General features: G+C 42.8%; 1 long non-coding RNA gene across 1 annotated transcript in view; it reads right to left on the reverse strand.

Annotated features, from left to right (window-relative positions):
- The window catches only part of LOC127907575 (uncharacterized), a 93,173-nt gene that overhangs the window by 15,716 nt on the left and 52,691 nt on the right, over positions 1-24,766 (reverse strand). The gene's annotated exons all lie outside the window — the stretch shown is intronic.

Here is a 24,766-nt window from a genome sequence, read left to right on the forward strand (position 1 = left end):
CTGGTCTGAAGAAATCAAGATTGAACTCTTTGGCCTGAATGCCAAGCGTCACGTCTGGAGGAAACCTGGCACCATCCCTACAGTGAAGCATGGTGGTGGCAGCATCATGCTGTGGGGATGTTTTTCAGCAGCAAGGACTGGGAGACTAGTCAGGATCTAAACAAAGATGAACGGAGCAAAGTACAGAGAGATCCTTAATGAAAACCTGTTCCAGAGCTCTCAGAGCCTTGAGTGGCCCAGCCAAAGCCCAGACTTGAACCCGATCGAACATCTCTGGAGAGACCTGAAAATAACTGTGCGGCATTGCTCCCCATCCAACCTGACAGAGATCCAGACCATCTGCAGAGAAGAATGAGAGAAACTCCCCAAATACAGGTGTGCCAAGCTTGTAGTGTCATACCCAAGACGATTCAATGCTGTAATTGCTGCAAAAGGTACTTCAACAAAGTAAAGGGTCTGAATACTTAGGTAAATGTGAAATTTCCGTTTTTATTTTTAATAAAAAAGAAAATCTAAAACCCTATTTTTGCTTTGTCATTATGGGATATTGTTTGTAGATTGATGAGGGGGGGGGGCAATTCAATCAATTTTAGAATAAGCCTGTAACGCAACAAATGTGGGAAAAGTCAGGCACCAAGATATTTCTCTTTTTTTTCATTCCCCTTGTGTTGATGCCAAATACAGCTCAGTTCGTTCCACCATCCGGCTAAAGTAAATGTGTCATTTGAGTTGTAAGTAATATGCTGATAGTAAAATATGTACACTTCCCGGTATGTTTGGTCCAAGTGTCATTCTGGGCCCAATCGCAAATCTTCGGCTGTCCCCTATTTGGTTCCCGTTTTTTCTAAGAGTGTATACACTTGTGGAGAACTGAGAAGATTTGATTGGTATAAGCATTATGGTAATACCTTCACCTAGCCAATCAGAAAACAAGGGGGGTGTATTATCATATTTGCTTATACCTGTCAAATCCTCTCAGATGTCCACAAGTACATAGGGAGTAGGGAGGATAGTAAGTATAGGGAGTAAGGGTAGATTTTGGATTGGGACATTGTTCCACTGGGAAACTCTGTGGAGTTAAGGTCAAAGGTCAGGCAATGGGGCAAGTGGCCACAGAGTTGTGCAGTGGAAGTGGTAACTCATTGGGTGAGCAACCATGCCTGAGATTAGTTCCCAGAACTGTCTAGTCTTTAACTCAGTGGGCTAAATCAATCTTGTGTTTAATACCAGTTGGTCATAGTTGCAGTCAGTGGAAGAGCCCATGCATGCTAAAACAAACTAAAATGGTCTGATTACTTTATCTGCTTCCAGGATAATGGTGTAATTACTTTATATGCTTCCAGGATAATGGTGTAATTACTGTATCTGCTTGTAGGATTTTTTTATTTTATTTTATTTCACCTTTATTTAAGGCTAGTTGAGAACAAGTTCTCATTTACAACTGCGACCTGGCCAAGATAAAGCATAGCAGTGTGAACAGACAACACAGAGTTACACATGGAGTAAACAATAAACAAGTCAATAATAACACAGTAGAAAAAAAGAAGAAAAAAAAGAGTCTATATACATTGTGTGCAAAAGGATAATGGACAAATTACTTAACTACACACAGGATAATGGTTGAATTACTTTATCGGCTTCCAGGGAAATGGTCTAATTACTTTAGCCAGGATGGGCAACTCCAGTCCTCGGGCCTGATTTTTGTCCCACTTTTTCCCCAGCCCTAGCTAACACACCTGACTCCAATAATCGACTAATCATGATCATCAGTTTAGTCCTACTGTTTAGGGGCAGTACTACTGTCCTACTGTTCAGTCTACTGTCCTACTGTTCAGTACTACTGTCCTACTGTTCAAAACTACTGTCCTACTGTTCAGTACTACTGTCCTACTGTTCAAAACTACTGTCCTACTGTTCAGTACGACTGTCCTACTGTTCAGTACTACCCTCCTACTGTTCAGTACTACAGTCCTACTGTTCAGTACTACTGTCCTACTGTTCAGTACTACTGTCCTACTGTTCAGTACTACTGTCCTACTGTTCAGTTCGACTGTCCTACTGTTCAGTACTACTGTCCTACTGTTCAGTACTACTGTCCAACTGTTCAGTACGACTGTCCTACTGTTCAGTACTACCCTCCTACTGTTCAGTACTACATTTACATTTACATTTAAGTCATTTAGCAGACGCTCTTATCCAGAGCGACTTACAAATTGGTGCATTCACCTTATGACAGTCCTACTGTTCAGTGTTACTGTCCTACTGTTCAGTTCTACTGTCCTACTGTTCAGTACTACTGTCCTACTGTTCAGTAGTACTGTCCTACTGTTCAGTACTACTGTCCTACTGTTCAGTAGTACTGTCCTACTGTTCAAAACTACTGTCCTACTGTTCAGTTCTACTGTCCTACTGTTCAGTACTACCCTCCTACTGTTCAGTACTACAGTCCTACTATTCAGTGTTACTGTCCTACTGTTCAGTTCTACTGTCATACTGTTCAGTACTACTGTCCTACTGTTCAGTAGTACTGTCCTACTGTTCAGTACTACTGTCCTACTGTTCAGTACTACCCTCCTACTGTTCAGTACTACTGTCCTACTGTTGAGTACTACTGTCTTACTGTTCAGTACTACTTTCCTACTGTTCAGTACTACCCTCCTACTGTTCAGTGCTACCGTCCTACTGTTCAGTACTACTGTCCTACTGTTCAGTACTACTTTCTTACTGTTCAGTACTACTGTCCTACTGTTCAGTTCGACTGTCCTACTGTTCAGTACTACTGTCCTACTGTTCAGTACGACTGTCCCACTGTTCAGTACTACCCTCCTACTGTTCAGTACTACTGTCCTACTGTTCAAAACTACTGTCCTACTGTTCAGTACGACTGTCCTACTGTTCAGTACTACCCTCCTACTGTTCAGTACTACAGTCCTACTGTTCAGTACTACTGTCCTACTGTTCAGTACTACCCTCCTACTGTTCAGTTCGACTATCCTACTGTTCAGTACTACTGTCCTACTGTTCAGTTCGACTGTCCTACTGTTCAGTACTACTGTCCTACTGTTCAGTACTACTGTCCTACTGTTCAGTTCGACTGTCCTACTGTTCAGTACTACTGTCCTACTGTTCAGTACGACTGTCCTACTGTTCAGTAATACCCTCCTACTGTTCAGTAGTACTGTCCTACTGTTCAGTTCGACTGTCCTACTGTTCAGTACTACTGTCCTACTGTTCAGTTTGACTATCCTACTGTTCAGTACTACTGTCCTACTGTTCAGTACTCCTGTCCTACTGTTCAGTACTACTGTCCTACTGTTCAGTTCGACTGTCCTACTGTTCAGTACTACTGTCCTACTGTTCAGTAGTACTGTCCTACTGTTCAGTACTACTGTCTTACTGTTCAGTACTACTTTCCTACTGTTCAGTACTACCCTCCTACTGTTCAGTACTACCGTCCTACTGTTCAGTACTACTGTCCTACTGTTGAGTACTACTGTCTTACTGTTCAGTACTACTTTCCTACTGTTCAGTACTACCCTCCTAATGTTCAGTACTACCGTCCTACTGTTCAGTACTACTGTCCTACTGTCAGTACTACTTTCTTACTGTTCAGTACTACTGTCCTACTGTTCAGTTCGACTGTCCTACTGTTCAGTACTACTTTCCTACTGTTCAGTACTACCCTCCTACTGTTCAGTACGACTGTCCTACTGTTCAGTACTACTTTCTTACTGTTCAGTACTACTGTCCTACTGTTCAGTTCGACTGTCCTACTGTTCAGTACTACTGTCCTACTGTTCAGTATGACTATCCCACTGTTCAGTACTACCCTCCTACTGTTCAGTACTACTGTCCTACTGTTCAGGGATAGTACTACTGTTCAGTACTATTGTCCTACTGTTCAGTACTACAGTCCGACTGTTCAGGGGCAGTACTACTGTTCAGTACTATTGTCCTACTGTTCAGTCAGTCAGTCAGTCTCACTACTCCCAGACAGTCTCCCTACTGTGAGAGATGGCTAAGTATTGTTTGCATATAAAGCATATTTCATGCTTTGTTTCCTCCATCTATTATCTGACCTTCCCAGTCTGAATGGTGAAATGGTTTTCAAAAGGCATCCCATCTGTCCAATATCAGCATGTCTTAAGTAGGGCTCAGTCAAGCCTGAAAAAAAGGAGAGGAACCAACTCATAGCTGGTTTCATCACCAAGGATAGTGGCTGATGCTGTCGTTATGGATGAAGCCGGAGTGATCAGACCCCGATCAGAGCCTGTTTTCTGAACTGAATGACTATGAGTTAAAGCCTGAATAAAGTTTGTGAGGTGCATTCATGAACATAATCCAATGGTCATTGGTTATTTCACCTCAACATCAGCAAAAGGGAGAGACTTTTTCAGCTCCTAGAATACAAAAACAAAGCGAAACTAGGTGTCAAGCCTGTGGCCAAGTAGCTAACATTAGCTAGCTTAGCTCATGTTGCTTTCTTCAGCTGGCTAGTTATTCACTAGTTGTTCCCAATGTGCGTAGCTCTCTAACACTATACATCCCCTCCAAGGTGCTTCTCTCCTGGCTATCATACTGGTACATTGCTGTTTTGAAGGCCCCCAGCATTTAATCTTATTGAGTAAATCACCACTCTCTCCTTGCTGTTTTTATTCTGGTGAGTTTTGTGCCTTGGTTGTGTTTATTGTGGGTCCTGGTGCTGGCTGGATCCTAGTCTCTAACCACCTTCAGAGACTACGGTGAACGATTCATCCCATGTAGGACCTGCACCTATTTTGCACAGTTCCAGGATAATATTGTACGGCCAAAATTCCAATATGGAAACTGTCAGCTTATTGAGGAATATATGTCTGAGCTGGGCGAGTAAGTAAATGGAGACATTGCAGTGTATCCCAGATAGGTCCCACTCTAAGAGCTTTTCCTTCTCTACTCCTCAGCCTGGTTGTCATGCCACTGCCTCAACACCGTGTTGCCACTCTCTGACTGACTGGCCAGGGCTGCCCTGAAAAGACCCCCTCCCTAGTGAAGTCACCTCTCCCCTCACATCTCACCCATCCCTCCCATCCTACCCAAACCTCCTACCCCTGCCCCCTTTGGCGAATAAGGCAGCAAGGGCACTTTATGAGAGCTGGTGGATGCCATGGTTTTCGATCCTGCATCCCAGTGGAGGCTCGTCACACACCGTAAGCCCAGCGCAAGGCAGAGGCCTTTGGAGAATGGGACTGTAATTGCTTTGGGGCGGGGGGGGGGGGATCTCATCCTGCTGACCAACAGTCTCCCCACCTGCTTTCAGAGATTCATGCAACCTTCTTCCTCTACCCTGTCTCTTGAGGGTCCAGATCAGGGGATCTCTACCACAAGCCCATAGCTCTCGGGCTCCCTCGCACATCAGGCCTAAGCCCTGCTCAGATAATCCCTACCATTGTGTCGCTGAGTTGTCGTAGTGCTGCAGCAGATGTACATTGTCCCAGGAGTGTTGGAAGTCATAATGTAAGTAACTTAATTTATGTCCCTCTAAGTCCCCTGAATACCTCTGTCGATCCAATAGCTATTATATGCAGTAATCCTGTGTCTATGAACCAGAGTCATACTGTTAGCATCGAGACGGTGTGCCCTAGTAGGAATATCTCTGTGTGTAGCTACAGGTTCATCTGCCTCACCTAAAGCCCGTTCTTGTAGGAAATTGCTATAGACCACCAAGTGCTAACAGTCAGTATCTGGGTAATATGTGTGAAATGCTTGATAATGTATGTGATTTCAACAGAGAGGTATATTTCCTGGATGACCTAAATATTGACTGGCTTTCATCAAGCTGCCCACTCAAGAAAAAGGTTCAAACTGTAACCAGTGCCATCAAGCTGGTTCAGGTTATTAGTCAACCTACCAGAGTATTTAGAAACAGCACAGGAATGAAATCACATATTTAAAAGAAAATCTGCTGTAAAGTAGTGTCCAATTACATTGGATGTAGTGATCACAATATGGTAGCCATATCTATGAAAACCAAAGTTCCAAAAGCTGGACCTAATATTGTATATAAGAGGTTTTGTAGTGATTTCTATGTTGATGATATTTGCTGGTCTGTGGTTTTTAATGAGCAACCAGACGCAGTTGACACATTTAGGAAATTGCTTTCTCCAGTTACTAATAAGCACGCACTCATTAATAAAATGACTGTAAAAACGATTAAATCCCTGTGGATTGATGAGGAATTGAAATATGTTATGGTTGAGAGGGATGATGCAAAAGGAAAGCAAATAAGTCTGGCTGGATAACCGATAGCCAAACTGCAAATTGAGAAATCATGTGACTAAAACACATTGAGTGTGTAATATATATATATATTGCTGTCTATCAATCCATGACAAGCCACCTGGGTCTGACAACTTGGATGGAAAATGACTGAGGAACATAGTGGAAGATTTTGCCATCTCTTCAATATAAGGTTAAAAAAAAGTGTGTGCTCTCAGGCCTGGAGGGATAAAAAGTCATTATGTTACCCAAGAATAGTAAAACACCCTTTACTGGCTCAAATATCTGAACAATCAGCCTGTTACCGACCCTTAGTAAACTTTTGGAAAAAGTTGTGTTTGACCAAATACAATGTTATTTTACAGTAAATAAATGAATAACAGACTTTCAGCACACTTAGAGGGATTCAACATGCACAGCACCTACATAAATGACTGATGACTGGCTGAGAGAAATTGATCATAAAAAGATTGTGGGAGCTCTTTTGTTTGACTTCAGTGCAGCTTTAGACATTATCGATCTTAGTATGCTGCTGGAAAAACATATAGGTTATGGCTTTACACCCCCTGCTAAACTGTGAATTGAGAGTTACCTGTCTAACAGATCACAGAGGGTGTTCTTTGGGCTCCTGAGTGGCACAGCGGTCTAAGGCACTGCATCTCAGTGCAAGAGGGGTCACTACAGTCCCTGGTTAAAATCCAGGCTGTATCACATCTGGCCGTGATTGGGAGTCCCATAGGGCGGCGCACAATTGGCCCAGCGTTGTCTGGGTTTGGCCGTCATTGTAAATAAGAATTTGTTCTTAAGTGACTTGCCTGGTTAAATAAATGTAATGATTTAATGGTAGCCTATACAAAAGAACACAGGTAGAATCAGGCATTCCCCAGGGCAGCTGTATAGGCCCCGTACTTTTTCCAATCTCTTTCTAATGATCTGTCACTCACTCCGAGTAAAGCCTGTGTGTCTATGTATGCTGATGACTCAACACTATACACTTCAGCTACTACAGCGAGTGAAATCACTGCAACACTTAACAAAGAGCTGCAGTCAGTTCCAGAATGGGAGGCAAGAAATAAGTTAGTCCTAAATATTTCAAAAACTAAAAGCATTTTACTTGGGACAAATCATTCACTAAACCCTAAACCTCAACTCCAATCCTGTAATGACTAATGTGGAGATTGAGCAAATTGAGGAAACTAAACTGCTTGGAGTAACAGTAGCTAAGATGGAGAGAGGTCTGTCCGTAATAAAATGCTGCTCTGCCTTAACAGCATTATTAACAAGGCAGGTCCTACAGGCCCTACTTTTGTCACACCTGGACTACTGCCCAGTCGTGTGGTCAGGTGCCACAAAGACGGACTTTGATCAAATACAACTGGCTCAGAACAGGGCAGCACAGCTGGCTCTTAAATCTATATGTAGAGCTAACACTAATAATATGCATGTCAATCTCTCATGACTCAAAGTAGAGGACAGATTGACTTCATCACTACTTGCTTTATAAGAAGTATTGACATGTTGAATGCACACAGCTTGAACACCCATGCATACCACACAAGACATGCCACCAGAAGTCTCTTCACAGTCCCCAGGTCCAGAACAGACTATGGGAGGTGCACAGTACTACATAGAGCCATGACTACGTGGAACTCTATTCAACATCAAGTAACTGATGCAAACAGTGAATCTGGAAAAAAAATAAAATAAAATAGCGAGGTCAGTGAAGAGTCATATCACACACATACAATCACACACATACAAACACACACCTGGATCACACACTAACATACACTCTACACACACGTACACCTGGATAGTGTTGTAGTACAGTAGTGACCAGAGGTTACACACTTAATGTATTGTGAAATATGTTGTAAAATGTATTTTAATGTTTAAAAATTGTATTATAATGTATATTACTGCCTTAATTTTCGCTGCACCCCAGGAAGAGTAGCTACTGCCTTGGCAGCAGCTAATGGGGATCCATAATAAACCCCAGGAAGAGTAGCTACTGCCTTGACAGCAGCTAATGGGGATCCATAATAAACCCCAGGAAGAGTAGCTACTGCCTTGGCAGCAGCTAATGGGGATCCATAATACACCCCAGGAAGAGTAGCTACTGCCTTGGCAGCAGCTAATGGGGATCCATAATAAACCAAAGGAAGAGTAGCTACTGCCTTGGCAGCAGCTAATGGGGAGCCATAATAAACCCCAGGATGATTAGCTATTAGCTGCGTTGGCAGCAGCTAATGGGGAGCCATAATAAACCCCAGGAAGAGTAGCTATTAGCTGCGTTGGCAGCAGCTAATGGGGAGCCATAATAAACCCCAGGAAGAGTAGCTATTAGCTGCCTTGGCAGCAGCTAATGGGGAGCCATAATAAACCCCAGGAAGAGTAGCTATTAGCTGCCTTGGCAGCAGCTAATGGGGAGCCATAATAAACCCCAGGAAGAGTAGCTATTAGCTGCCTTGGCAGCAGCTAATGGGGAGCCATAATAAACCCCAGGAAGAGTAGCTATTAGCTGCCTTGGCAGCAGCTAATGGGGATCCATAATAAATACCAATTGAACAATTCACCCACCAATTAAACCCAGAGATGGCGGCTGGTTTCTGGACCACGGACATCGTCCAATGTTGTCAGTATGGAGGAGTCTGAGTAGATTAGGCCCTTGTTTATTTATTTTGGAACTGAGTGGGTATTCATCCCAGGTTGCCCATAAGCCTATAAACCCCGTTAGCCCACTGAGCTAAAGGCCTCTGTAAATTAGATGAGGAATTTGTAAAGAGATCCTTTGGGTCATGCTTCAATGAGTCATGGTTTGACACCTGTAAATATTTTTAACTTGTAAGTATCAATACAGATAGACAGATATAAATGATGTTTTTGAATGGTTATTGTCCATAGTTAGGCTGTATCAGCTATCAGCCTGCAGATAGGTTGTGTGTTAAAGCTTCCAGTCTGTATGTCAAGGTCATATCATTAATCAAATGTATCATTAGGGGACCTGCAGAGACCTTCAGCATACATTTGCATATTGAATGACTGCAGAAAGCCCTCACACTCAAACACACACAGACACGATTTTAACTGAGCCTCTGCTTTAACTCCCTGAGATATCATGATTGGATTCCACAGAATACCAGTGCAGTGAGTGACTTCTTTCGGGAATTCCAAACAGTGAATAACAACATAAACAGTGTGAAAGTCTGCTTCCACTCAGTAGAAATGAGCTGGAACACTAAATGAGTAGAAATATTAGTTGGATTCATTCAATATCTGTCCAGCATCCTGTTATAGCCTGTCGTAAACAGGTGAAAAAAAAGTGACAGGAATTGTAAACAAAAATAACACGAAGTACACGAATGAAAAAAAACTCCAAGCAAAGTTAAATTCTCACCTAGTTGAAAAGCAAAATCCCATCTCAAAGACCTGAAGACCACAGCAAGATCAAAGACAAGAAGAAGCAAATAAAACCACACCAAAATAAGACAAGAGAAAAGGAAAGAAAGAAAGAACGGGGGATAAGAGTGTCGGAGTACAACTGCTTCAAGGATGAAAAATATCAAGAGCTCCGAAAGAACGTATATTCCAGAGGCTGAATTCTGTGCATCCAACATTCCAATCATTGCATTCAGAAAATTAGAACACACCAGTAAAACCAAAATTTCTCATGTCTGAACACCAAGACAAGAAGGAAAAGAGGACAAAAATATGCTTAGGAAAATGCCATGAAGAAGGTACTCACCGAGTGGGAGAAAAATGTTTCAATTAAAAAAGAAATTAGGCGTAAAGCGGAGGGAGGATGACGTTGTGTAGGTTTGAGTACCGGATAACTCTGCCTCCCTGGCGCGCGCTCTCGTACACTCTGCCGCTAGCTGGTCATGTGATAAGCATCGGACCGTTTTTTTTATTAATCCACTGCATTGGTAGCCTGTAGTTCTCAACTTTTATTGTGTTGTTCATTGCAATTATATATTCCTGAATTTGGAGCTGAACTAGACTCAAGCCAAATGTATTCGTATAAGATCCAAATAGTGTGGTTTGTGTTAGCCAAATCCATTGTTTGGAACCAATGTCTTTGGAGGCTAAACAAACAGTGGATAACTTCTAAATATGGTTAAAACTATCACATTGACCTCGGACTGTCCTTGTCTCCATAGCTCCATCTATGAATTAGAGAGTGGTTACATTCCTCTTGCCCAATTCCTCGACTTTATAACAAACCAAGAGATGGAGGCTGATTTCAGCACCAGAGACAGCAGCCAACACTGTCATTATGAAGGGAGCGTGATAGAAATGGGCTCTATCATTGATAGTCGCTCTCTGTTCAGTGCACATGGTCATTCTATGGTACTGCCTGGCAGGGCTCCTGAGAAATAAACTGATAAATGAATAGTAGCATGTCTGCCAAGCGGGGCTCATACTCTGACACCACATCAATGGCCATGTATCTAAGAAAGAGGGAGGCAAATCTAGTCTTATAGGGAGCCACAATGTCTGACGGTTTCTTTAAAAGAAAGTATTATAATTATTCTTATTATTTAGTACTGATTGATACATGGGAAATAATTCCCTCTTTTCCTCCTTTCACCAGCCCCCTGTGTGCTGTGTTGTCCACAGAACCAGACAAAATCATTGTAATTTAGATTCAAAGGATCCACTGTTGCCATATAAAGTCATTTTCTAGTAAATTCCAGGCAATAACCAGTGGAAACAGGACAGTAAAATAAAGTGTTGCCAAAATGTCTTTGATTTTTATTGATACAATACCAAGAGCCTTACATTCTATGCATTATATAATAGGACACTTGGGCACTACTCTATTATCCTTGTTCAGTCAGTATGGGTCAGATTCAGACTTGAGATAAGTTGACTTAACATGAACTAAAGTAGAACATTTAAAAAGATTTGACTTAAGTCCATTTTAAATCTACTTATCTCAAGTCTGAATCAGGCCCTATGTGAGGAGAATGGTTGATTCAGCGAGAGTTCAGATAGGTGTCTGGACTCCTCCTGACTGGTAGAGTGTGCATCCATCTGTTTCATTATTCTGTCGATCTGGTTGCCCATCTGGTCAGAGCTTTTAGTCTGCTCTCACATTAACCTGTTTCGAAACCTGGGTCTGTCACGGATCCAGCACTTACTTCCACCGCCGACACCCCGGTCAACCAGGTATGCGCCCAGGTAGGACGCCAGGTGGCGTCACGCCCTGATCCGTTTCACCTGTCCTTGTGCTTGTCTCCACCCCCTCCAGGTGTTGCTTATTATCCCCGGTGTATTTATCCCTGTGTTTCCTGTCTCTCTGTGCCAGTTCGTCTTGTTTTGCGGACTTTACCAGCATTTTTCCTAACTCCTATTTTTCCCAGTCTCTGTTTTTCTTAGACCTGCTGGTTTTGGCCCTTGCCTGTCCTGATGCCAAACCCGCCTGCCTGACCACTCTGCCTGTCCTGATGCCAAAACCGCCTGCCGGACCACTCTGCCTGTCCTGATGCCAAACCCGCCTGCCTGACCACTCTGCCTGTCCTGATGCCAAAACCGCCTGCCGGACCACTCTGCCTGTCCTGATGCCAAAACCGCCTGCCGGACCACTCTGCCTGTCCTGATGCCAAACCCGCCTGCCTGACCACTCTGCCTGTCCTGATGCCAAACCCGCCTGCCTGACCACTCTGCCTGTCCTGATGCCAAACCCGCCTGCCTGACCACTCTGCCTGTCCTGATGCCAAACCCGCCTGCCTGACCACTCTGCCTGTCCTGATGCCAAACCCGCCTGCCTGACAACTCCGCCTGTCCTGATGCCAAACCCGCCTGCCTAACCACTTTGCCTGTCCTGATGCCAAACCCGCCTGCCTGACAACTCTGCCTGTCCTGATGCCAAACCCGCCTGCCTGACAACTCTGCCTGTCCTGATGCCAAACCCGCCTGCCTGACCACTCTGCCTGTCCTGATGCCAAACCCGCCTGCCTGACCACTCTGCCTGTCCTGATGCCAAACCTGCCTGCCTGACCACTCTGCTCATTCTGACCTCGAGCCTGCCTATCCCCTTGTACTGTTTGGACTCTGACCTGGTTTATGAACTCTCGCCTGTCCCCGACCTGCCTTTTGCCTACCCCTTTTTGTTATAATAAATATCGGAGCTCAACCGCCTGTGTCTGCATTTGGGTCTCACCCATTTTGCCCTTATAGAGTCTCCTGTGTTAGCCCTCTGTGTTAGCCCTCTGAGATAAAGCCTAGGCGTTCATGAGGATGTCTCCTGAGAGATACAAATTTGACCTTGTGTTTGTGCTGTGATTAGAGTGCCAGTGTGTCAGGAGCATGTTGACGTTGCAGCAATCAAAATAATACTGAACCAAGTAAACAATTTGAGTTGCCAACATTCTGAAATAACACTTACACAAAATAAAAAATATCTCAATGTTCCTTCCTCTATTGTTGAGCAGTGTCCTCTTGGTTTTTTATTTGGAAAACGTATTCATTCCAACCTCTGAGAGATTGTTGTTTTCAATGTAAATCAGGTAGGAGTAGACAGTCTGTGAATCAATACAGTAGCCCGAGCGAAGTGGAATTAGCTGTCATGCCTTAGGGACTCTTAAATTACACTAGTTTATTACAAGAGGGAAGGACAGAGGTGTGGATTTCCTAGTGTCAAACTATTGGCTTGGTAAATTAGTATGCAAAGGCCTTGCCTTAAGAGATCATTTGGCCAACTGGCCTTATTTTGCCCCTAGAAATAGTATTTATAGAACGGATATCTCCATTTTATTTCTATGGTTTTGCCATCCATACCTTTTTAAATGTGTACAAAACAAGATCTTCCTGTACAATCATGCATGCATATTTATGTTGTGGGACATTTTCCTCAGGGAAGGGAAAGTTATTACTTAACTGCGATTCTTTCACCATTATGCATAAGTTTAACGGGGAAAGAGTGTTTAAAGTTCTGTATGAAACCCATTGTGCCCCAGGACACATTAGTAGAGATGCACAGAGCTCTGCTCAACCCTGAAGAGTACTTAAGCTCTTGATTAATTTAAGTTCTGTAGAAGTTGGAAAATGAATTTTCTTTGCTTTGGCCTAGATACGAGGGAATTTAACAAAGTACACACTTTGTAAAGAGAGAATGTTTTTAATGTTATTCTTCACTGTGTTAAAGTAGTAAGTACAACTATATTAATTTTAACATTAAAATGTTGCAAATGTACTAAAACACTAACAGACACAATGTATAGAATAAATTCAAATATATATGATCAGAAAGAGGTGGAAGGAATATAATGACAAAAACCAGTAGCTTTGAAAACCTGCTACATTCAGTAATTCCCTTCACAACAAGCCTATAAAGTCCCAGTGTGTCATGTGACCAGAACAGAGAAAGACTCTTGAGTTCTGTATAAAAGGTGACAAAGTTATCCTGCATCCACTTGTCTGCACTTTGTATCTGCATCTAAAATACCATACAACCATTAGCATACTCTTTCAAAGAGTTTGGGTGTGCATACAGCAAACCATGGTTTCAAATAGTATTTGATTTTTGTTTTTAATATTTTGAGCATTTGATTGAGCATGCCTGGAGTGGCAGATGGGTTTGCAGTTTTTGGGAACTATTCCATTGGATTCCATTAAGCCAGGCAAGCCCAACAAACGCTGATAAACTATTTTCTTTAAATCACATCATATTTGAACCCAGGTACTTTAAAGTTATCTTACATGTCATTCTGTACAGGTTAGTATCGGAATTTCACAACCAGAATCTATTATTATTTTCTTCACCTCTTCTTTCCCTCTTGTCTCTCACTTCTCCTCTCCCACATGTCACAGATGAAAAGAACTGAGTTCATCTTTTATAGATTTCAAAAAGCAGCGAGCTGGAGCTCCATCTTAAATCGAATCTTGAAAATAATCATCTTCTTGGCAGCTGGCTCAATGGAAGTTGAGATGTTGATAGTTTCAGAGTGCTCCTCCATTCAGGGCAGGCTGATTCATGTTCTGTCACCATTCTCTCGAGACCTGTCACACACTGTGGTGTTTTATCAGACCTCAAACCCCACGCTAAGTTCAGAACTGCTATACAGTATAACATTGAGTATCATTTTCTTACCCATTGTTGAATGGAAATGTATTTTTTTGCTGCCACGTTGCAGGCTATATGCAAATTACACACACACACACACACACACACACACACACACACACACACACACACACACACACACACACACACACACACACACACACACACACACACACACACACACACACACACACACACACACACACACACACACACACACACACACACACCGAGAGAGACAGAGAGAGAAGATTGTGTGTGTACGCAGTAGTGGTGGTAGGGGGGCACGTCTCCCAAACAAAATGCTAGGGGCAGGGGCCACAGTTGCATGACCGTCTAGGACACACCTGTTAAAAAAGAAAGTGACTTCCTCTGACAGTTGGTCAACGTCAAGAATGTTGTTAGCAGGACATCTGGCAAGCATCTGGTAGTCGATCATGACATCTGATGCTGAGCCTTTGTGCTGGGTAATATGCTTCTGAACAGACTATAAAAACACTGAAACAAACAAAACAACAGTAGGGATCAGTTTGCCTCCTCCATCGGTGTATTTACAGTTTGTACAGAAAGTTTGTTTCACAGTTTACAACTCGGATTGCTCTGCAATTTTTTTTTTTTTTTTTGTGAGTAGCTAAATACACATGAACAAATGGAACATGAGTCAACACAAATTAATGGTAGTCTTCAGAGCAGATCTCACCTGTCCCGTGTGAACACTTCTGTTATGATTATAATTTTTGTTGTTGTAATCTTACCCCTTTTTCATGATTACGATCTTGTCCCATCACTGTAACTCCCCAATGGGAGTTAATCCAGAAGCCAGCTGCACCAATGTGTCGGAGGAAACAATGTTCAACTGTCGACAGATGTCAGCCTGTAGGCAAACGGTCCGCCACAAGGAGTCAGTAGAGTGTGATGAGCCAAGTAAAGCACCCCGGCCAAACCCTCCCCTAACCCGGATGACGCTGGGCCAATTGTGCGCCGCCCTATGAGACTCCCGGCCTCAGCCGGTTGTGGGATCGAACCCCAGGCTGTAGCGATGCCGCAACACTGAGATGCCTTAGACCGCTGTGCCACTCAGGAGGCCCACTTATGTTACTTTAGATGGAGCTTTGGGAGACAGATAGTTTAGCAGTCTGCTGTCAGACTGTAGCTGTGTTGTTGACAGGCTGAGACAGACAGCTACTGTGAATCACCGAGAAAACTCTAATCTCGGTCCACATTGACATTCTTGTTCTGTATCTGTTGGGATCCTTCGCCCCAAAAATGTAAACGTTTGAGATTGAAACAGCATCTTGTCAAGTGAACCAAGAAACTTTGTTCACATTCTCTTGTTGAGGCTATGGGATTTTATCTTGTATTAAACTTTGATGAACAGATTTCTTGCCTTCCTCTATTCGTGTACTGAATGTAAATGTACAGCACTGCATCTCAAACTGCAGAAACATTCAGACAGACACTGTTCAGCTCAAGTTGAAGTTAATATAGCCTTTTGATGAATTTATACAAAGGCTAATTTCAATTGGTTAATGTGACCGACCAGGGTTTTAAACCCAAGTATCCTGCATTTTTTTTAAACACTGTGTTATCTCTCTGAGCTGAAGCCTTTTACTTCCTGTGTTTAGCCTCATTACCAAACCTAGCCAGCCCTGTTTGAGCTAATTATATTCCTATAAGGTCTCATGGGGTGCTGAGGACTTGCAGAGGTAAAGTCAGCACAAATGCAGCCCCAATGCTGACTCAAGCACCCCGGGCTAACGCTAGGTCTTCTCCAGCCTCCAAGGCCATGACTTAGGGAGGAACGACCAATGCAAGTCAGCTAGAATCTGCACCACAATTCTTGATTGGAGTTGCCAAGTGAATAACAAGCTAAATTATTGGTCACACATGCACTAAAACATGCTCGTCCCAATATTTATTTATATATTTCTTAATTCCATTCTTTTACTTTTTTAGATTTGTGTGTAATTGTTGTGAAATTGTTAGATATTACGGCACTGTTGGAGCTAGGAACACAAGCATTTCACTACACCTGCAATAATAACATGTATGTGACCAATAAAATTTGATTTGACTTGACACACACACATTTTCTTTCCCTCTTTCTCATCTGCTCTCTATACTATCTGATAGTGTTACTGTTACCCCTAAGTTGCCCATCATTGGCAGACAGGCGTACTGAAGTGGGATAGATCGATGACGAGGGCTGTCAGAGCGCCTCAATATTCCTCACAGCTTGATTGTGTTTAAAAGAATCTGTGCCACGCAGCTAATGATTGAAAGAAGTGCACAGTCAAGTCTGATCAGTTGTCCTGACAGCCATCATCAATACTGTCTGCTAGAACAGGAGCGCTCCATTGGACAATGTGACGGGTGAGTCATGACAAACACACTCCGTCTTCAGATCCTCCGCCAATCAGCACAGTGGACATGGTTGATGTTAGAACTACTGTCTATATTATATTATGACCGACCAGCTATATCTACTGTCTTTATTATATTATGACAGACCAGCTAGATCTACTGTCTCTATTTTTTATGAAGGACCAGCTAGAACTACTGTCTCTATTATCTTATGACAGACCAGCTAGATCTACTGTCTCTATTATATTATGACAGACCAGCTAGATCGACTGTCTTTATTATATTATGACACACCAGCGAGATCTACTGTCTCTATTATATTAAGACAGCCCAGCTAGATCGACTGTCTTTATTATATTATGACAAATCAGCTAGATTTACTGTCTCAATTATATTATGAACGACCAGCTAGAACTACTGTCTCTATTATATTATGACAGACCAGCTAGATCTACTGTCTCTATTATATTATGATTGACCAGCGAGATCTCCTTTCTCTATTACATTATGACAGACCATCTAGATCTACAGTCTCTATTATGTTATGACAGACCAGCAAGATCTATTCTCTATTATATTATGACAGACCTAATAGATTTACTGTCTCTACTATATTATGACATAAAGGCTACATCTATTATCTCTATTATATTATGCCAGACCAGCTAGATCTATTGCACGTTTTCTATTATCACAGACCAGCTAGATCTACTGTCTCTAGAATATTATGACAGACAAGCTAGATCTACTGTCTCTACTATATCATGACAGAGCAGCTACATCTTCTGTTTCTATTATGTTATGACAGAGCAGCTAGATCTACTGTCTCTATTGTGTTTTGACAGACAAGCTAGATCTACTGTCTCTATATAATATCACAGACCTGTTAAATCTACTGTCTCTATTGTATTATGACAGACCAGCAAGATCTACTGTCTCTATTATATTATGACAGACCAGCTAGATGTACTGTCTATATTATGTTATGGCAGATCATCTAGATCTACTGTCTGTATTATATTATGACAGACCAGCTAGATCTACTCTCTCAATTATATTATGGGAGATCAGCTACATCTACTGTCTCTATTATATTATGACACACCAGCGAGATCTACTGTCTCCTTTATAATTTGACAGACCAGCTAGATCTACTGTCTCTATTATAATTCGACAGACCAGCTAGATCTACTCTCTCAATTATATTATGACAGGCCAGCTAGATTTACTGTATCTTTTATATTATGAGAGACCAGCTAGATCTACTATAATATGACAGTCCAGCTACATTTACTGTCTCTATTATATTATGACACACCAGCGAGATCTACTGTCTCCTTTATAATTTGACAGACCAGCTAGATCTAATGTTTCTATTATATTATGAAGGACCATCTAGATCTACTGTCTCTATTATAATATGACAGACAAGCTAGATCTACTGTCTCTATTATATTATGACAGACCAGCTAGATTTACTGTCTCTATTATATTATGACACACCAGCTAGATCTATTGTCTCTATTATATTATGACAGACCAGCTAGATCTACTGTCTCTATTATATTATGAAAGATCAGCTAGATCTAATGTTTCTATTATATTATGAAGGACCATCTAGATCTACTATCTCTATTATAATATGACAGACCAGCTAGATCTACTGTCTCTATTATATTATGACAGACCAGCTAGATTTACTGTCTCTATTATATTATGACACACCAGCTAGATCTACTGTCTCCTTTATAATTTGACAGACCAGCTAGATCTACTGTCTCTATTATATTATGACAGACCAGCTAGATCTACTGTCTCTATTATATTATGACAGACCAGCTAGATCTAATGTTTCTATTATATTATGAAGGACCATCTAGATCTACTGTCTCTATTATAATATGACAGACCAGCTTGATCTATTGTCTCTATTATGATATGACAGATCAGCTAGATCTACTGTCTCTATTATAATATGACAGACCAGCTAGATCTAATGTTTCTATTATATTATGAAGGACAATCTAGATCTACTGTCTCTATTATAATATGACAGACCAGCTAGATCTACTGTCTCTATTATATTATGACAGACCAGCTAGATTTACTGTCTCTATTATATTATGACACACCAGCTAGATCTACTGTCTCTATTATATTATGACCGACCAGCTATATCTACTGTCTTTATTATATTACGACAGACCACCTAGATCTACTGTCTCTATTTTTTATGAAGGACCAGCTAGAACTACTGTCTCTATTTTATTATGACAGACCAGCTAGATCTACTGTCTCTTATTATATTATGACAGACCAGCTAGATCGACTGTCTTTATTATATTATGACAGACCAGCTAGATCTACTGTCTCTTATTATATTATGACAGACCAGCTAGATCGACTGTCTTTATTATATTATGACAGACCAGCTAGATTTACTGTCTCTAATATATTATGACAGACCAGCTAGATCTACTGTCTCTATTATATTATGACAGACCAGCTAGATCTACTATCTCTATGTTATGAAGGTCCAGCTATATCTACTGCCTCTATTATATTATGACAGACCAGCTAAATCTACTGTCTCTATCATAATATGACAGACCAGCTTGATCAACTGTCTCTATTATATTATGACACACCAGCTAGATCTCTCCTTTATAATTTGACAGACCAGCTACAGTGGGGCTAAAAAGTATTTAGTCAGCCACTAATCGTGCAAGTTCTCCCACTTAAAAAGATGAGAGGCCTGTAATTTCCATCATAGGTACACTTCAACTATGACAGACAAAATGAGGGGGAGAAAATCCAGAAAATCACATTGTAGGATTTTAAATTTATTTATTTGCAAATTAAGTATTTGGTCACCTACAAACAAGCAAGATTTCTGGCTCTCACAGACCTGTAACTTCTTCTTTAAGAGGCTCCTCTGTCCTCCACTCGTTACCTGTATTAAGAGCACCACAGTATATAAGACACCTGTCCACAACCTCAAACAGTCACACTCCAAACTTCACATTGGCCAAGACCAAAGAGCTGTCAAAGGACACCAGAAACAAAATTGTAGACCTGCACCAGGCTGGGAAGACTGAATCTGCAATAGGTAAGCAGCTTGGTTTGAAGAAATCAACTGTGGGAGCAATTATTAGGAAATGGAAGACATACAAGACCACTGATAATCTCCCTCGATCTAGGGCTCCATGCAAAATCTCACCCCGTGGGGTCAAAATGATCACAAGAACGGTGAGCAAAAATCCCAGAATCACACGGGGGACCTAGTGAATGAGAATGACCTGCAGAGAGCCGGGACCAAAGTAACAAAGCCTACCATCAGTAACACACTACGCCGCCAGGAACTCAAATCCTTCAGTGCCAGACGTGTTCCCCTGCTTAAGCCAGTACATGTCCAGGCCCGTCTGAAGTTTTCTAGAGACCATTTGGATGATCCAGAAGAAGATTGGGAGAATGTCATATGGTAAGATGAAACCAAAATATAACCTTTTGGTAAAAACTCAACTCGTCGTGTTTGGAGGACAAAGAATGCTGAGTTGCATCCAAAGCACGCCATACCTACTGTGAAGCATGGGGGTGGAAACATCATGCTTTGGGGCTGTTTTTCTGCAAATGGACCAGGACGACTGATCCGTGTAAAGGAAAGAATGAATGGGGCCATGTATCGTGAGATTTTGAGTGAAAACCTCCTTCCATCAGCAACGTGGCTGGGTCTTTCAGCATGACAATGATCCCAAACAAACCGCCCGGGCAACGAAGGAGTGGCTTCGTAAGAAGCATTTCAAGGTCCTGGAGTGGCCTTGCCAGTCTCCAGATCTCAACCTCATAGAAAATCTTTGGAGGGAGTTGAAAGTCCGTGTTGCCCAGCAACAGCCCCAAAACATCACTGCTCTAGAGGAGATCTGCATGGAGGAATGGGTCAAAATACCAGCAACAGTGTGAGAAAACCTTGTGAAGACTTACAGAAAACGTTTGACCTCTGTCAAATAAAATAAAATAAAATAAAATTTAATTTGTCACATACACATGGTTAGCAGATGTTAATGCGAGTGTAGCGAAATGCTTGTGCTTCTAGTTCCGACAATGCAGTAATAACCAACACGTAATCTAACTAACAATTCCTAAACTACTGTCTTATACACAGTGTAAGGGGATAAAGAATATGTACATAAGGATATATGAATGAGTGATGGTACAGAGCAGCATAGGCAAGATACAGTCGATGGTATCGAGTACAGTATATACATATAAGATGAGTATGTAAATAAAGTGGCATAGTTAAAGTGGCTAGTGAGTACAGTATATACGTATGCTTATGAGATGAATAATGTAGGGTAAGTAACATTATATAAGGTAGCATTGTTTATAGTGGCTAGTGATATATTTACATCATTCCCATCAATTCCCATTATTAAAGTGGCTGGAGTTGAGTCAGTGTCAGTGTGTTGGCAGCGGCCACTCAATGTTAGTGGTGGCTGTTTAACAGTCTGATGGCCTTGAGATAGAAGCTGTTTTTCAGTCTCTCGGTTGGAGTTGGAGGCCACGAAGGGAGTGTTGTATGGCATTGAAGCTCGTTTGGAGGTTAGATAGCACAGTGTCCAATGACGGGCCGAAAGTATATATAGAATGGTGTCGTCTGCGTAGAGGTGGATCAGGGAATCGCCCGCAGCAAGAGCAACATCATTGATATACACAGAGAAAAGAGTCGGATCATCAAGAACTTCAAGGAGAGTGGTTCAATTGTTATGAAGAAGGCTTCAAGGCACCCAAGAAAGTCCAGCAAGCGCCAGGACCGTCTCCTAAAGTTGATTCAGCTGCGGGATCGGGGCACCACCAGTACCGAGCTTGCTCAGGAATGGCAGCAGGCAGGTGTGAGTGCATCTGCACGCACAGTGAGGCAAAGACTTTGGAGGATAGCCTGGTGTCAAGAAGGACAGCAAAGAAGCCACTTCTCTCCAGGAAAAACATCATGGACAGACTGATATTCTGCAAAAGGTACAGGGATTGGACTGCTGATGACTGGGGTAAAGTCATTTTCTCTGATGAATCTCCTTTCCGATTGTTTGGGGCATCCAGAAAAAAGAATGTCCGGAGAAGACGAGGTGAGCGCTACCATCAGTCCTGTGTCATGCCAACAGTAAAGCATCCTGATACCATGTGTCAAATCAAATCAAATCACATTTTATTTGTCACATACACATGGTTAGCAGGTGTTAATGCGAGTGTAGCGAAATGCTTGTGCTTCTAGTTCCGACAATGCAGTAATAACCAACAAGTAATCTAACTAACAATTCCAAAACTACTGTCTTATACACAGTGTAAGGGGATAAAGAATATGTACATAAGGATATATGAATGAGTGATGGTACAGGGCAGCATACAGTAGATGGTATCGAGTACAGTATATACATATGAGATGAGTATGTAGACAAAGTGGCATAGTTAAAGTGGCTAGTGATACATGTATTATATAAGGATGCAGTCGATGATATAGAGTACAGTATATACGTATGCATATGAGATGAATAATGTAGGGTAAGTAACATTATATAAGGTAGCATTGTTTAAAGTGGCTAGTGATATATTTACATAATTTCCCATCAATTCCCATTATTAAAGTGGCTGGAGTTGGGTCAGTGTCAATGTCAGTGTGTTGGCAGCAGCCACTCAATGTTAGTGGTGGCTGTTTAACAGTCTGATGGCCTTGGGATAGAAGCTGTTTTTCAGTCTCTCGGTCCCAGCTTTGATGCACCTGTACTGACCTCGCCTTCTGGATGATAGCGGGGTGAACAGGCAGTGGCTCGGGTGGTTGATGTCCTTGATGATCTTTATGGCCTTCCTGTAACATCGGGTGGTGTAGGTGTCCTGGAGGGCAGGTAGTTTGCCCCCGGTGATGCGTTGTGCAGACCTCACTACCCTCTGGAGAGCCTTATGGTTAAGGGCGGAGCAGTTGCCGTACCAGGCGGTGATACAGCCCGCCAGGATGCTCTCGATTGTGCATCTGTAGAAGTTTGTGAGTGCTTTTGGTGACAAGCCGAATTTCTTCAGCCTCCTGAGGTTGAAGAGGCGCTGCTGCGCCTTCTTCACGACGCTGTCTGTGTGAGTGGACCAATTCAGTTTGTCTGTGATGTGTATGCCCGAGGAACTTGCTACCCTCTCCACTACTGTTCCATCGATGTGGATAGGGGGGTGTTCCCTCTGCTGTTTCCTGAAGTCCACAATCGGCTCCTGAGTTTTGTTGACGTTGAGTGTGAGGTTATTTTCCTGACGCCCTCACCTCCTCCCTGTAGGCCGTCTCGTTGTTGTTGGTAATCAAGCCTACCACTGTTGTGTCGTCCGCAAACTTGATGATTGAGTTGGAGGCGTGCGTGGCCACGCAGTCGTGGGTGAACAGGGAGTACAGGAGAGGGCTCAGAACGCACCCTTGTGGGGCCCCAGTGTTGAGGATCAGAGGGGAGGAGATGTTGTTACCTACCCTCACCACCTGGGGGCGGCCCGTCAGGAAGTCCAGTACCCAGTTGCACAGGGCGGGCCGAGACCCAGGGTCTCGAGCTTGATGACGAGCTTGGAGGGTACTATGGTGTTGAATGCCGAGCTGTAGTCGATGAACAGCATTCTCACATAGGTATTCCTCTTGTCCAGATGGGTTAGGGCAGTGTGCAGTGTGGTTGAGATTGCATCGTCTGTGGACCTATTTGGGCGGTAAGCAAATTGGAGTGGGTCTAGTGTGTCAGGTAGGGTGGAGGTGATATGGTCCTTGACTAGTCTCTAAAAGCACTTCATGATGACGGAAGTGAGTGCTACGGGGGCGGTAGTCGTTTAGATCAGTTACCTTAGCTTTCTTGGGAACAGGAACAATGGTGGCCCTCTTGAAGCATGTGGGAACAGCAGACTGGTATAGGGATTGATTGAATATGTCCGTAAACACACCGGCCAGCTGGTCTGCGCATGCTCTGAGGGCACGGCTGGGGATGCCGTCTGGGCCTGCAGCCCTGCGAGGGTTAACACGTTTAAATGTCTTACTCACCTCGGCTGCAGTGAAGGAGAGACCGCATGTTTTCGTTGCAGGCCGTGTCAGTGGCACTGTATTGTCCTCAAAGCGGGCAAAAAAGTTACTTAGTCTGCCTGGGAGCAAGACATCCTGGTCCGTGACTGGGCTGGATTTCTTCCTGTAGTCCGTGATTGACTGTAGACCCTGCCACATGCCTCTTGTGTCTGAGCCGTTGAATTGAGATTCTACTTTGTCTCTGTACTGACGCTTAGCTTGTTTGATAGCCTTGCGGAGGGAATAGCTGCACTGTTTGTATTCGGTCATGTTACCAGACACCTTGCCCTGATTAAAAGCAGTGGTTCGCGCTTTCAGTTTCACGCGAATGCTGCCATCAATCCACGGTTTCTGGTTAGGGAATGTTTTAATCGTTGCTATGGGAACGACATATTCAACGCACGTTCTAATGAACTCGCACACCGAATCAGCGTATTCGTCAATGTTGTTATCTGACGCAATACGAAACATATCCCAGTCCACGTGATGGAAGCAATCTTGGAGTGTGGAGTCAGCTTGGTCGGACCAGCGTTGGACAGACCTCAGCGTGGGAGCCTCTAGTTTTAGTTTCTGTCTGTAGGCAGGGATCAGCAAAATGGAGTCGTGGTCAGCTTTTCCGAAAGGGGGGCGGGGCAGGGCCTTATATGCGTCGCGGAAGTTAGAGTAACAATGATCCAAGGTTTTTTCACCCCTGGTTGCGCAATCGATATGCTGATAAAATTTAGGGAGTCTTGTTTTCAGATTAGCCTTGTTAAAATCCCCAGCAACAATGAATGCAGCCTCCGGATGAATGGTTTCCAGTTTGCAAAGAGTTAAATAAAGTTTGTTCAGAGCCATCGATGTGTCTGCTTGGGGGGGGATATATACGGCTGTGATTATAATCGAAGAGAATTCTCTTGGTAGATAATGCGGTCTACATTTGATTGTGAGGAATTCTAAATCAGGTGAACAGAAGGATTTGAGTTCCTGTATGTTTCTTTCATCACACCATGTCTCGTTAGCCATAAGGCATACGC

This window comes from Oncorhynchus keta, chromosome 15 (assembly GCF_023373465.1).
Source record: "Oncorhynchus keta strain PuntledgeMale-10-30-2019 chromosome 15, Oket_V2, whole genome shotgun sequence".
Classification (NCBI taxonomy): domain Eukaryota; kingdom Metazoa; phylum Chordata; class Actinopteri; order Salmoniformes; family Salmonidae; genus Oncorhynchus; species Oncorhynchus keta.